This window comes from Athene noctua, chromosome 2 (genome assembly GCF_965140245.1).
Source record: "Athene noctua chromosome 2, bAthNoc1.hap1.1, whole genome shotgun sequence".
Classification (NCBI taxonomy): domain Eukaryota; kingdom Metazoa; phylum Chordata; class Aves; order Strigiformes; family Strigidae; genus Athene; species Athene noctua.
Window position 1 is genome coordinate 142,683,772 of NC_134038.1, and position 13,092 is coordinate 142,696,863.

Below are 13,092 nucleotides of genomic sequence, written 5' to 3' on the forward strand. Positions count from 1 at the left end.
GGGGCAGCTATTCCAGACTCGGTGCCAGATCTTTTCTATTAGACAGGTCACGTACAAATTCTCCTCGAGATCAGGTCAGTTGAGGACACAGGGAGTTTGGGGTTTTGGTGTTTGGTTTTTTTTTTCTTTCATCACAGTATTTAGTAAAATAACCAGTCCTTCAAGAGCGATTGTAACTTATATATATCCATGGATGCAGGGTTGGTGCAGTTAGATGATCCATGACCAACTGTTGCAGATGACAAAGCTTACAGCAGGGCGTTGAACTTTGAGCTCTGGCTCTAAGACAGTCCACTTCAGAAACACTAAAGAGGCTGGATGGCAAAGCTAAAGCTGTGAGAAGGTATCAAAGCAAATGTCCTGTGTGGAAAAGAGAGCTTCTTCCTCTGTCTTTCACCTATGCAAGATGACAGATATCAGTTAAATGTTTTTCCATTTGTTTACATGTACATGCAATTAGAAAGTCTACTTGCATTTCGATTTCATTTCACTGTCTGTCATCCTTTACCTCTGTCTTCAAAGTCAATATATCATAATGGTGGCAGACTTTAAGAGGAACTGACAGTAAAACATAGTTTCTGCCTCAGAAAAGGCAAATGTTAAATGGTAGTAAAAATACTTTGTATCATCCTGTAAAGATAGTAAAAATACAAAAATCTATCTCAAGGTATAGGGAAGAGGTTAGCATATCAGAAGGGACTACATGAAAAGCCATAGCATCCAGTGGATGCTACAAACAGACATAGCAATGAATCATGAGACACCCATTACTAGCTGTTACAACAGAATTCTGGAAGGGACACTTGTTTCGCTTCCTTCAAAACTAAGCAAAATGAACAAGAATAAAATTGGCATGGCCATAACATTTCACCAGGCAAAATTCTTAAATGTAGACAGGAATGAGCCTCAAGTGAAATGGCAGTTAATTTATTGCTGTCAGTTCAGGATACTTTTCAATGATGAAATCATTGCAAACTGTAACTCAGGACTTTGGAAGATAAATTCTCTCACATTAAAAAAATGAAATTGCTGCCCAACCTTGACTTACTCTGAAGTTAACCTAAATAATAATTTTAGAAGTTGTCTGAACAGGGTGTGTAAGAAACATTAGCTAAAAATACAATACTAACAATTTAGAGACTTGCTGGCAACTTCAGTCTTTTTTTTTTTTTTTTAGAGGAGAAAGTACAGACAGTATACCAAGCACTTCAGAAAAAGTGTCAGTTTAATGTAATGCACTACTCCAGATACCTTTCTTTCAAAAGCAAACTGAGTGAGAAAAATGAGAAATCCTTGACCAGTTTTTCTTTCTCAGTAGCAAATACATCTTTGTCACTATTTCAGGTTCAAAATGAGGAGGTGATCTTCATCAACTCCTCCATCATCTTCCAATATATTCAGATCTCATCTGAATCTTTGTTGTTGTTCTTGTTGCTTTTAGTAAGACCTATACATTTAAGAGTCAACCTGCCTATACATTAAAATTTTCACTTTCCCCACTTTCCCATGCAATCTAAGTCACCTCCCAATCAATCCATGCATTGCGCAAGCTCTAAAATGATCATCTAATTGGTTGCCAAAGTCTTCAGTAACTGTAAAGATAGTCATCGTTAATGATCAAGCCTCTCATCAGCAATTTTACATTACTCTTATTGTCTGCATCTTCATAATTGCATGCCATTTTACAATAATCAAAGACAACCTTAGTAAAAACCCTTATAAGAAGTCTGCCATCACTCCCACAAATGCACTCAGCCAATACAATCTGCTTCAATATCTAAAACTATATCTTTATTGGTAGTGTATTTGTTTCTCCTTGCCCACATTTCTTTTCCAGTGAGCAGTTATGTGGTGCTTAGCTGCCTACTGCGGTTAACCCCCAACACTAACTTGCAATTATTTCTGTTACAGCTGGACCTATTCAGAGCTTGAAAACATACAAGCAGAGGAGCCTGACATACACAAAAATCAGACAAATAAAACGTTGAGACATGCACTGTAAAAAAACAAACCAAAAAAGAATAATGGCCAGCAAGGGTTCAAGACATATGTTCTGTTTTGTTGTGTTTGATTTTATTTCACTTTTCCAGAAGGTGGAATCTCAGAAGTATGCTAGGTTCTTTCACGCTCAGAAAAGTTCAGGGCTGCAAGCATTAGGGCAGAGCGAGACTGCATAGAAACCACTAAGAAGGATCCAAAAGAAATGCTCGGTATTTACAAAAAAAAAAAAAAAAAAGCTATTCAGTGCCAGTTAAGTTTTATAGCGAAGGTTCTCCTCATAAACCCACTGGTTTAAGCACTAGTCATCCACTTTGCATCCAGCCTTTCTTCTTTCTCAAGCTTGTATGGCTTGAGCTAGATTGATCCATTACGTCTGGAACGGGATGGTGCGAGTCTGAAGCCCCTGAGCATAACAGAAAATGGGAGATTACCAAAAGTTACCTCAAAACACTGGCAAAAGACTGACCAGCTGTATTAGGAGGTGTCTAACATGCTCATGGACTGATAAGAAAGAGCAGTTCTAGAAAATGAAGTACTCCATCCAGTCAACCTACAAAAATTGCAGAGTAAGTTTATCAACATACTTTTATCCCAACCTGGGTAAGCTGTTACAAGGAGTAAAATGATGTTCACTCAGCCCGCATTTACCCTCTTCTCAGATAAAATTACTCACAGTGGAAATTATACTCATGACTGATCATACACTATTACTGTAAATTAATGTAAAAATCTAGTCTCACCCAACAGCTATGAAACAGCAACAACATGCTCTAATTCCTGGCATATGTCAGTTTTGAATACTGACTTACAGATAAAACTACATACTTTACTTCTAATATACAAGATCTTTGACACTGAATCTAAAATCCCCAAAGACCAGATCAAAAACATGTATCATACTAAAAACAAATTAGGACTTTCTCCAACCACTGAGGCTGCAGAGTGCACAGGAATATGTTTAAAGTAACAAAGCATCTCAGTTGGATTTGCAACAGCTGATAGTGCCACTTGTTCATTCCAAATGTGTACTTCATCCCCATCGTGCACAACATCAAAGTGGAGCTATGTCCAGTGACAGCAGCTGCCACCATCCTTTGCTCCTCCCAACTCAGTTGATAAGGACTGAACCTTGCAATAAATGGATTCTGCATTTGTGGGTAGAGGCAGCATGACTGCACCAAGTATATGTCATCATCATCTGATATGGTTATTAAAAATTAATATTAACACGTATCTCTCCAATGCATGTTTTCAATTCTCAGGTGCAGAATTCCTCTCACTTCATCCTATGCATGTACATAAGGCTCAAGACAGAAGTCATAAGACACAAAAGACAGGGCAGCTTTTGCATCTCTGCAAACTGAAATTTGACATTTTATCTAGAAGGTGTGTCAAATCAACAACTTCTGTAATCAAAGGTGGGAAACAAAAGCAACCAGCAAACTGCTCGGGTCCATATACAGTTCTGAAAAATTTGTACTATGAAAGGGGCCACAAACAGTTGGCAACTAGCTAGAAATGGAGAAGGTATATCCTGCTCTATACTTACCTCATTTTGTCTATCCCTTAAACCTCTTTCCAATTCCCTGACTTGCAGTTGAGCCTCAACTGCCATCTCGCACCCGAATCAAGCAATCTTCAAATCATGACTCATGAGTAGTAGAATAATTAAAAGTTGGGACCACTGCACAATCCAAAAACCCAAATAGTTTTCTACTAGGTGAAATCCACCCTGACTACAAAGGGGAACTTCGTAAAAAAGGGACACTAAAGTAAATGTAAAATATTTATACTGCCTTACATCTAGCCAGAGTAGGGAAAAAGGTAATTCAGCCGGTTGGGTTTTTCAGAAATGCTACATAGGAAGAAATTTTTAATTTCAAAGTAGAAATAGCTGCCCAGAATGAACTTGTTTAAAGTAATACATGAAGTCCCAACTTCATCACATTTCAGAGTATTTCATGCTGACACAAGTACTTCCCCAGAAAACTGTGAAGTAAATTCATGAACAAAAAAAGTTGTTTACCCTCATTCATAAAGCGTTCTCATTTCTTCTGACTTGCTGACTTCTTTGAAAAGTGCATTTGGAAAACAAAATAAAATCCAGATCCTAACTGCAACACACACCCTCCAGCAATCTAAAATGCTAACTTTTTTATTCCTTTTTTTTTTCAGTGTTCAAGACACTGACTTTTGACTGAATGATTTAAATGAACAATGAACACATACCACTGATGTGTTCAGAACAAACGTTTCCAATGACTGGGACACGAGTTTCCTCTGACTACAAGAAGCCAGAAACTTCCTGTTTATTGTACTTTCCTCTACTTGCACTCATCCACTCTTCTCTCCTCCAGCCACAAAAATTAAATATACAGGAGTCCAGATTTCTGCACGCTTCAAAAGAAAATGTTTTCAGTGTTATCTGTTACATATTTTCATGAAGCAGTTAAACTTCCAGTGCACAACAAGCTTAGTTTTGTTTTATATATGTGAATCTACAATGAAAACCGAAGGAGGTGAAATCTTTAGCCTGTTAGTCTTGACTACTTAATGCACTGTACATAAAGATTATGGGGTATAACAAACTTTAAAAGGTATCATCACAAGCAGCACCAGATTCAGTATTCAGTCTACGAAAAAACCACACAAACACATATATAAAAGAATTGCCCAGTTATGTATTTGAATTTATTAACTTCCCCCAAACTGTGTATATTTATTAGCACCATAGGCATCTGTGTAAATGAAGTAAATTAAAAATGAGTCAGGCCTAAAGGAGGAAACACTATGCCATTGACTCATGAATAACTGAAAGATAAGCAAGGCTCCCACATATGTTTTTAAATATGTGGATCCAATAGAATTAACAGGCTGTATATGCTGCAGGTGTTCAAGCCACCGTTCTGAAAGTACAGATAAGTTTTATAGGAAGCAGGACATGCAAAATAAGCATGAGTATCAACTGAGAGCCACTCTTCTCACTAAAGAAATTAATAACCTCATTATCTTCCCCAGCACAATTATGAAATAACCTAGCAGATTTACAGTAAGAGAAGTATACTAAAAAATTACCTATATTTGTCTCATAAGCATTAGTATTATTCTCCTTATATCTACTCTTTCACTCTGCTTCTAAAATTTCTTTTACATAGTCTACTATTTAACATGTCTAAATTACTTTTCATTTCTCCCATTTAACAAACTCATTTAAATTGTGTGATCTATTAAATATTTTACAGTGTATTCTTGTACTAGCTGTGATGGGACGTTATAAAATCTGGGTTCTAACTGGAGCTTGCCCTTTGAATTGTTGTTTGGCCTTGAATACATCACTTCTCTCTCTGAAAATCATTAATGCTACTTTCATTTATAGATGAAAGGCTCTACAAAACTACTAAATGTTAATCATTAATGCTACAGATGAAGTTCAGTTAAGAAGGTACAAGAAATCAAAATACCACCTTGACACTGGATCCTCTTACTCAGATTTACAGTGTAGCAAGCATGCTTATACGAGAATGATTACAAAATAAACATAAAACATACCATTACAGGCTTAAAAGTCTCTACTTTCAACAGAGGTCAAACTTACATCTGAAAAGTCAGTGGGAACACTGACAAACCATTTAAATGCAGAGATGACAGAAAAACTAATCAGGGTTTAAGAAAATAATCTTGATTTTGAAAGAGAATCTGTTGGGGAAGATCAGAAAACAAATCAACAGTTTTCAACTCTGCAACATGTCAAGCTTCAATCGGTAAAATATAGGCAGATCTTCATCCAGATAGAGATGTTGCCTGGCTGTGAACAACGACAGGAGGTAAAAAACAGGTTGGAAGAAAGAGTGTGTAAATCTACATCCTACAGGATGCAGGAATCACTGGTCACACTGTTAATGGAAAATTTCAGGACCCAGAAAACAATCATATTCATCAACACCATGTGAGATTAGTGATGTTAAAAAAATATAAGTAAATGGACAGCATGCTGACAAATCGAATTTGTTGTTGACACAGCTAAAGCACAGCAGTTAAGAACTAATCATCAGCGGCCTGAGTAACCACTGCGCTTTAAGCTACTCTTAACAATTCAGAAGAGAGTGCTGAGCATGATGGGGGAATGTAGATTATAAATACAACATTGTAAAATTTGTAAAAAGATTACATATAGCCATAGATAATGAAAATAACCACCTATATGAAATTGTGTATCAACAAGAAAAAAAAAAATAGGCTGAAGAACACTAGGGATCAGCACCATAAACTCATAAATGAGAAAAATTTGAGGAGCTCCACAGTATGGCGATTATTCCACAATTGCAAACTTCCTTTAAAACACCTGCTGCTGAACACTGTCAGTGACAAAACAATGGCCCGGATGACAATTCATCTGGTGCTAGGTAAAATTCTTATGCTAGCATGCCAAAAATGCACTTCTACAGGTCTAGAAAAATTTTTTTAAACTTTCAACAAGTTCCACACCTTCTCGAAATTCAAGTCTATTATCAAGACACATCACACAGGTATATTTTTTCCCAAGAGGAAAAAGAAAAGGTCAAAAGTACATTTGTGTAAAAACTAGAGATTAAAACACCACTTATTATCAAGCAGGCACAATCCAGGTTTCAAGAAACGTCGTTCAGAAATTCATTACCTGATAGATCAGAACCAAAGGATACTGACTATATGTGGTTCTAAGGGTTAAGTAAGACACCTCACTCAGAAGGTGGTGACAGCAGAGGTCTGTTGCAGACCACCAGCTCAAACTAGAGAACACTGGGATTTTTTTTGTAAACCTGTATTTGTAATGTGCTGAAAGAAAAATGGCAAACTGAAATCTTTGATAATGAAATCTAATATCTCAGGATATTAGCAGCCAACAGTAAAAATAACAGGTTTTAAAAATTATTAGCAAGTTTTCTAACAGCATTCACCATAACCAACCCAGAGAAATGATCACATACCCCACTGTAATGGCTAAAATGATTAAATCACTGGACTAGAACTTGGGCATAGTCTAAGAATTACCAATCATGATCAGATTACCTAGCTAGATAGAGATTACTGACACCTATGTAAATATACGATGCATATACACACTTATATTCCCAAATCTTCAAAATTTCTGAAGCTGAAAAGGATTATGAACAAAATTGATGGGGAAGAAAAATCCTAGACAGAAAAACATGAAAATGGAAACTTTCCTTAAGAGGGCTTTTATTTATGATCAGGCAAATCTACAGCTAACAAAGAGGACAAGTTTGCCTACAGCTCATCCTAGAAGTTCAAAACCTGATGTTTTTGAAAACAAGATGCAAACGTAAGGGGGGGGGAGGGGAAGCAGGACCAACACTGCAGAAAAGGAGAGGCTTCATCACCATCACCATAAATTAAAGAGTTACAGAGTGTAGAAACTGAGACACTTAAAACATCCACGTATGATGCAGTCAAGATTATTAGCAATAAACACCACCTCAACAACAGCAGAAGGCCATGACTAGACAGAGGTGGCACAAGTGTTAAAAATCATAAGGAAAGATCAAAAATAGTCAATAAATACTTTCATTCTATAGTTGGAAAGATTCAAAATGGTATAATTGTATCACATTATATTGATTTTCTTTCCAACTCATTTGTTAAACAGATGTTCCAGATCAGATGTTAAAAAACATTGTGAGACAAACATTTTAAATCAGCATACTTGTTAAACTTATCCAAGAGTCCTAGGGTAGTCAGCCCAGCAAATCTACGATCTGTTGATGCTCTTTTAAAACTATGTATTTTAAAATCTGTATCCGTCTTTAAATGCTAGGGACTGCCACCATGCAGAGGAGTGAAAACACAGTGTCAAAGGGACAAATCAAGTTTTAAGGCAGTCTGATATGATAGAGAATTCAGACGTGATAACAAGAACCAGTGAAAGACAGATGCATTCAAATGTATTCAAACAATAATTGCATGCCTTATTTTTAAATAGTGGAAAAGATGAATCACTGAAACAAGTCATCCAGAGAAGTAAATGGTAGATTCTCAGTATCTTGATACACTTGAAAGAAAAAAAAAAAAAAAAAAAGCTTAGCCAACTAGAAGTTCTGAAAACAAACCCATTGAGACAAAAACTGATGCCGTAATACATTTAAGGTGAAATGTTCATGTATTAAGATAGATTTGATCCCCACTCTAATGCACTACTATGTGATGCAGTACTAAATGCAAGTCAACTTAAGCAAGCACATGAACTTTTCACATCCACACAACTAGATTAATTAGTATTGTGGTAATAATGTTCTTTAATAAACCTAAAATAACGATTTGTCAGCCCATTAACAGTACAAAAAGCCCGTCAATTTAAACAGTACAGATGGAAAATGTTGGGGTTTTTTTTAAACAGAACATAGGATACCATGATACTGTCTTTTTTCTGCTGCATTCAGTTCAACATCAATGGCACGTGATTCTTCCTGTTCTCTTCAAATGATTTCTAACCAGACTTCAGGTCACGTTATGGCTCGGTGCTTTTGGGAAATCTACATCTAACCATTAACAGAGGCATAATACTTATTTCTATTCTGTTTAGTGATTCATCAACCTTTATCCAGAATATGCTAAATGTCCAATGTTCATCTCCAAGTTCTGGACACAGTTTGACTAACTGCTCCAGTTTGGCTCTTGCTTCTTATCTTAACTCTAAGATTATAAATATGGTCAACCATTTCTCCTCAAAGACTGTCACACACATATTCCCATAAGATTCAGAGTAATCACACTTTTTTCTATTTAACATCAATAAAAAGCATATGAATTCTCAGAATATAATGTTATCCAATATGACAGTGACATCAAACTGCATCATTTTCAAGTCATTTTTTTGAAAGTATTTGATCACTGAAGTTGCAACATCAGAAAAAAAAAAAAATTACATTTAGATAACGGATAAAAACATTCTTAAGTAAAACACAGCCCACAGTAGCAACCTTCCTAAAAACCTGAAATGCTATGTCCCTTCTTTTGAAGGTCTGAAAGAAAGAGTTTAAGCCTCGCTAACATGACAAGCAAACACAGGCAAGCAATTCCTTCTATCACGTTTAACAATCTTCTTCATGTGAGAGCACAACTCAGCCAAAGATCTGTGTTTTTACAGACTACAGACTGAACTGCTTTGGGCACTTTTCTGGGCTAGAAGAAAAAAGCACACAAAACCTATAGCTGACTTCTAGAGAGCAGTGTAGAATCCAAGTCAAACAGTTTAGATAACATACCACATTTGCACTCTGCAGACATCACTGGCTCCTGATCCAAAATGCTCTTACATGTGCTAATCAACAAAGCCTCAAATGGACTAGGAACTGATTATCTTAGAAACTGTCTATCCTCCACAATTCTCAGCAACAGCTGTTGTCAATTACAGCAGCATACCTAACAGTTTAAGATAAACTCCTAAGGATAGAGCACAAAGTCAACTTTCTAAGACTTTGTCAACAGAATCCCTTTAAGGGCAAAGTGTAAAACAGTTCTTCGCATAGCCCTTCCTCAGTGACAAATGAAGTTATAATAGCAACAACAACCCAGAGACAGCAAAGATGATCTCAACATTAGTGTAAATCATACGCAGGCAGAGAACATATAACCCATTTCCACCAAATCACATTTTTCTTGCACATTAACACAAGGTACCAAAGTCCAAAAGATACAAGTGCAAACAAAAGAGAAAAGAATAATGCCTGAGTAAAGCCAACACTCTAATGCAAGGAAGGAAAAATGTGAGGAACATTTTCACTTACATTTCTCAAAGGTAAGTGCCACTCTTGCAGGTGGCACAGTATTATAAGAAAAGCTCTGAACCCTTTGTATGTGACAAGTGAGCTTTGCTAATATTAAAGCAGAAACTGAAAGACTAGTTGTAAAAAATCAACTTTGTGGCTTTTCTCAGATTTTTGAGAGGTTGAAATGAAGTGAAACGTGCAAGAATCTCATCAGTTTAATTAATTGTTGAACTAAGCTATCAGTACAAGCCTTATTTAGTCACCTTCCCACCTACAAAGCAGAAGAACACTCTTGTCTTCATCTCACTAACAAAAGGATGCCATCAGTATATTTTGAAACATTCAGTTTTCATAGCTTACCATACTTGTAGTTTCTAAATTATGGAGCCATCATAAAATCTAGAGGGGAAAAAAATTCCCTGTATGCATTTATATATAAAAATAGTAATTGCTCATGGTCTGTCTTTGTTATGAACTGAAGTTCATTGTGTAGGTTCACAGCTCATAAAGGGGTAAGCTCCTGTGGTTGGCTCAGCAACAGTTACCAACTTCAAGTAAGAAAAGATACCAAAAGTTTTAAAACCTCAGCAATTTCTTTCAAGTATGGTTTGTCTAACCCTGTGTTTACCTGACAGTCTGAATGTATTACAACATTAATTGTAACAACTCCAGTAATCGCTACTATTGTATATATACGTATGACTTCTAGGATGTCTATACATGGGCCATGTGTATCAATAAAAAAAGAACTCTGACAACTGGTAATTCATAATCGTGTTAACTCAGACAATTATTACATTTACCAGAAAAAGGACTGGTTTCAAAAATAGAAATTATTATCATCTACAAACAATGTATATTTCTTATTGCCCAGTTTTAGATCTTATGATACTTCAACCTGCAAGTTACAAATGTAACAGAGGATGGTGATTCAGAGAGAGGTAGGATCTAAGACTAATTTCACTGTCTGTTTCACAACCATAAAATATTTTCAATACCAACAATCAGCCCACACTTACTTGGAAAACATTTCTTAAGTCTTAGTTTTCATGGAGGATGTATTATCAGTAAAGAGCTGAATTAGTGTGTGGCAAGTAATAGAACTGACAGATAACTTTAATGAAGTTCCATTGGTCTGAAAAGAAATACTTATGTGGTGCTTTTTAACCAAGTTTCAGAGGGCTTTGTAAGGGAAGGTAAGGAGGATTACTGAGAATAAAGCAGTGGATGGATGCTGTGGAGATGAGTGGCAGAACTAGAAGAGTATTCTCGTCTCCCAGGTACTATTCCAGTACATATTGGAACATGATTCTTTCACATTCACACGTATAAACCGAAAAGCAATGTTATGCCAATATGACAGAACAACTACTTCTTAAGAGCAGACCATAAAGCCTCCAAGATGCATAATACCACAGGACACGTAGCTAAACTGAACTACTACTGATGGGTATGGTACATTAAGAGTATAAAACGCTCAACTGGCTAAAATGTACTAAGTGCAGCCCTTGCATTGAAATCCAGACTTATACACCACTTGAGCTACTGTATCCTAAGGAAAAACAAGTGTGACAGTTAAACATCTACCGCTGATGGCAATAAACTGGACAGGTAGCACAGACTGAGTCAGATAGGTGAGAACAGGGAGGAAGAGAGGCTCTGGGGCAGGAAAAGTGGAGGGAAACCAAGCTGCTACTAAAAACTCTTTTCCTAGGCCTGAAGGGGGAAAAAAAAAAAAAAATCATTAAGACCTTAACTTCCCTCTTCAGCCACCAGAACCACCACCACCACCAATTAAAAAAAAAAAAAAAAAATCCAGAGGGGAAAAGCCTTGTGACAAATCTGCCTCCTCCTGCTCCTCCTCCCTTCCTGCTTTCACCTCCCAGAAGCGTGGCTCTGGCTCCAGCGGTCCCTGCCGGGGAGCTCCGGCGGGCAGCCCCGCGGGAAGGAGCCTGGGGGAGGCCGCGGAGCGGCGGCGGCCCGGTGCGCGCAGGCCTCACCGCCCCTGCCGGCCCCGCTGGTGCCCGCTGACGGCCGGGGGCGGCGGGACCAGGCGCCGCCGCCGCCGGGGAAGGGCCTCGGCGCGGGCCGGGGCGGCGCGCTCTGACTGCGGGGCGGCCGGCGGGGAGGGGGGCAAGCGGGTTAAGGGGAGCAGATGCTCTGGGGCTGGTTTTACCTGCTGCTGCTGCTGCCTGCAGTGGCATGAAGATCTGGCTCAGCCTCTCTCTTTCCCCCTCCCCGCCTCCTTCCTGCCCTCCCTCCTTCCCTCCCTCCGTCCGTCCTTCCCTCCCTCCCTGCGCGGCACACGGAGCCCCGCGGCGGCCCGGCGCCCTGCGAGGGACGCGGGGCAGGGGGAGGCGGTGGGGGAGGCCGGGGCAGGGCAGGGCAAGGGGAAGGGGAAGGGGAAGGGCTCCCTGCCCGCACAGCGGAGACGCGTGATGGCACCGCCCCCCCGCTCCCCCAACCACCCCGGCTCCCGCGGCGCAGGCGCCCGCCGCGCCGTGAGGCCGCGGCCGCCCACACGCCCGGCGGAGCCGCCGCGCCTGCTCCCTGCTCCCGCCGCCGCGGGGTGCCCGGGGAGGCGGGAGGGCGGCCGCGGCCCACTCGGGACGGCGGAAGGGGAAGGGCGGGAGCGGGGCTGCCCTCGTCGCGGGCTGTGGCGCAGCTCGGCCGCCGCCGGCTCCTCGCGAGCCCTGGCGGGCCACGGCCAAAGGGCGCGGGGATTATTCTGAAAGCGGGGGACGTTTTCCGTCTGTTCGGGGCCTTTTACCCTCTGAAGAAGCCCGACGCGGTTTTATTTACCTAAGGCGTACGCAGAGCGTGGTTACCAGCCGCGCAAGGCGGGGGTGAGGGGGGAGGCAGTTGAAAATGAGGTAGTTTAACGTGAATCCACAACAGTGCGCCCTGGAAGCGGCTGGCTGGGTACAAGCCGCTTGGGAAACTTCCTCGGGGGAGGAGGAGATTTTCACGTCGTGCAAATGAAAGGGGCCAGGCTGTGTTTACCCGGCCCCCCGCCCCGGCCGAGACCCCGCCTGCAGCCCTGGGACAGCCAGGGGTGGGTGCCGCCGGCCCGGGGGCGCTGGGCTCCCTAAAAATAGGAGGAAGACCTCTCGGCACGGTTTTTTAGAACCCGGTAGCAGTTCACCGGAGACAAACAAATTTGCAAAGCAGACTTGGCATGCGCTTGGGATCAGCTTAATCAAAAAGATGCGCTTTCTTAAGTTTTGGGGAATCCCGTAAACCTCTCGTTTGCTTGGCACTGGCACTTTCTTCATTAAAAATCCTGACGGGTTGTGAACTATTGCAGAGGACCGCCTAGTCTTGG

At 40.2% G+C, this 13,092-nt stretch overlaps 1 protein-coding gene across 5 annotated transcripts in view; it reads right to left on the minus strand.

Moving 5' to 3' along the window:
- TBC1D5 (TBC1 domain family member 5) overlaps window positions 1–12,038 on the minus strand; it is a 327,916-nt gene extending 315,878 nt beyond the window's left edge. For 3 of the 5 annotated variants that reach the window (XM_074900506.1, XM_074900500.1, XM_074900502.1), the window contains exon 1: window positions 11,944–12,038. The gene's annotated coding sequence lies outside the window, so the exon portion shown is untranslated. The remainder of the gene's footprint in view (window positions 1–11,943) is intronic. The other 2 variants (XM_074900503.1, XM_074900505.1) reach the window with 2 other exon arrangements.
- Between the last annotated feature and the right edge of the window lie 1,054 nt (window positions 12,039–13,092).